The sequence below is a fragment of the Babylonia areolata genome, chromosome 10 (genome assembly GCF_041734735.1).
Source record: "Babylonia areolata isolate BAREFJ2019XMU chromosome 10, ASM4173473v1, whole genome shotgun sequence".
NCBI classification, from domain to species: Eukaryota; Metazoa; Mollusca; class Gastropoda; order Neogastropoda; family Buccinidae; genus Babylonia; species Babylonia areolata.
The window spans coordinates 5,006,417-5,008,916 of NC_134885.1; the positions used below are offsets into that span (position 1 = coordinate 5,006,417).

Genomic DNA, 2,500 nt, shown 5'->3' on the forward strand with positions numbered 1-2,500 from the left:
TATAAAGGAGTAAAACATACACAGGAAAAAATACATCAAACATAAATTAGTTGTTAAAAAAAAAAAAAAAAGAAAGAAAGAAAGAAAAAAAGATAGCACGAAAGAAAGCAATAAAAAACAAACAAACAAGAAAGCAAAAAAAAAAAGAAGAAGAAAAAAGAAGAAAAAAAAAGAAAACCCCCAAAACACACATGAACAACACACAAACAAACACCATCACTTCATACAAAATCAAAATACCTTTAGCTCATCGAATTCTCCTTCCCAAAAGAACGAACAAGGTTGGGTTTTTGTTGTTGTTGTTGTTTTGTTTTGTTTTTGTTTTTGTTTTTTTGTTTTTTTTTGTTGTTTTTTTCAAGAACAAAAAAACAAACACTTTCTCAATCAAGACCAGGAAAATTTTTACTCCAACTGCCCACGAACACTTCTTCGCAAACTGCTCGTAGCGGTATCCGCAAGAGAGAGAGAGAGAGTACCGGCCACACACACACACACACACATATATATATATATATATATATAGACACACATATACACGCACACACGAACACTAACCATTCAACCATCCGACTAACCAGCCAACCCAGTGCCGCGTGAAGGGAAATATCGGGATAGGATTTTCTAAAGGCGCAAAGCCTCCCATGGCAAAAAGTAAGCCTCACTCCCCCCCTCCTATATGTTTGTGTCTTCTTTTTTTTCCCGGTGGGGGTGCGTTGGGGGTTGTGGGGGTTGGAGGGGGGGGGGGAGGGAGAGGAAGGTGCGTGTCTTTTCTTTTCCCCTTTCCTTTATTCTCTTGTATCGTTTTTTTGTTTGTTTGTTTGTTTGTTTGTTTGTTTTTGCTTATTTTTATTTTAGTTGTTTTTTGGTGTTTGGTTTTTTTTTTTTTGTATCTGTCCTTTCATTTGAGGGATTTATTTCCTTTTTTATCTCTCTTTTTTTCCTCTTTTTTTCCCCCTTCTTTTTATTGTCGATGACGTTACAAGTACCGAAGAAAAAAAGAATAGTTGAAGCTAGGGGTGGGGGGTGGGGTGGGGATTGGGAGTGAGGGGGAGGGGGGGGGGGGGGTTGGAGTTTTAACAATGCCAGCCACATTATTCTTACAGCGATTTTTTTTTTTTTTTTTTAAGAAGAAGAAGAAGAAATGAGGAACAGGACAGGTTAGAAGGGAGGGAGAGGGGAGAGGGTGAGAAAGTTTTCAGTTTCAGTTTCAGTTTCAGTAGCTCAAGGAGGCGTCACTGCGTTCGGACAAAATCCATATACGCTACACCACGTCTGCCAAGCAGATGCCTGACCAGCAGCGTAACCCAACGCGCTTAGTCAGGCCTTGAAGGGGTGAGAAAACGAAGTGGTAATAAAAGACGGGGGTATAGGGGGGGGGGGGGGGGGGGGTGCATGGAAGTGTTGGAAATAATAAGAGTTAAGAAAAGGGAAGGATGACTGTGTGCTGGGGTGGAGGGAGGTTGTGTGTGCGTGAGGGAGGGGATGGGTGGGAGAGGGGGTGTGGAGGGGGTGGGGGAGCGGGGAGGAGGTGGGGGAAGGGGCGTAGAGTAAGTGTACGGGAGATAAAGTGATAGGGACATATGACGACAGAGAGGAGAGCAAGCAACAACAACAACAACAACTACAATAACAACAACAGCTACAATGACAACAATAACAACAGCAACAACAACAACAACAAAAAAGAACACACAATAAAAAGATCGGTGTAGAAAGGGGTGCTGGTAGTGGTGGTGGTGGTAGTGGTGGTGGTAGAGAATGGAGGGGGGTTGGTGGGGGATTGGGAGGGGGGGGGGTAGGGCGGCGGAGGGTGAAGAGAGAAAGGAGGCGTTGAGGAGACAGAGAACGTTGGAAAGGGAGAAAGTATTATAATTATATACTTTTTTTTCCCCCCGGGGATGGGGTTTGGTTGGGGGTTGGGGAAGGAGGGGTGGCGGGGGGGGGGGGGGGGGGGGGGTAAGGGCATCGCGAGAGGTGAAGGTGGTTAATGTGCAAATTACGCAGGAGAGTTTGGTGGGTTTTTTTTTTTTGTTTTTTTTTTTTTAAGATGAGTGATGAAAAGCATGGATGAAGAACAGGCTCCACACCATAATTATACCTCCGCCCTATTACGAGAAACAGATAATTATACACGCTTCTGACTGCCGATCGTGGGAGAAACTCACTCAAGCAAAGAGAGCATGTCTATGTTCCCCCAGGTCTATGTTCCCTCAGGTCCGTGTTAGCAGTGGGGGAACACAGACCTGAGAGAAACATAGACCTTGAGGAATAATATACACCTGGAGGGGCATAGACCATGGGGAATATAGACCTGGGGGAACTTTGACCTGGAGGGAACACAGAGTTGACCCCGGACCCCAACAGCTTGGCAAGGACCATGATATGATATTTTTGAAAGAACTTCTTCTTCTTCTGAGCTGCAACTCCCACGTTCACTCATAATGTACGCGAGTGAGCTTTTACGTGTATGACCATTATTACCCCGTCATGTAGGCAGCCA

At 44.4% G+C, this 2,500-nt stretch overlaps 1 protein-coding gene across 1 annotated transcript in view; it reads right to left on the reverse strand.

The window, feature by feature from the left end:
* The window catches only part of LOC143286412 (uncharacterized), a 58,173-nt gene extending 57,648 nt beyond the window's left edge, over window positions 1-525 (reverse strand). The window contains exon 1 of the mRNA XM_076593972.1: window positions 241-525. The gene's annotated coding sequence lies outside the window, so the exon portion shown is untranslated. The remainder of the gene's footprint in view (window positions 1-240) is intronic.
* Between the last annotated feature and the right edge of the window lie 1,975 nt (window positions 526-2,500).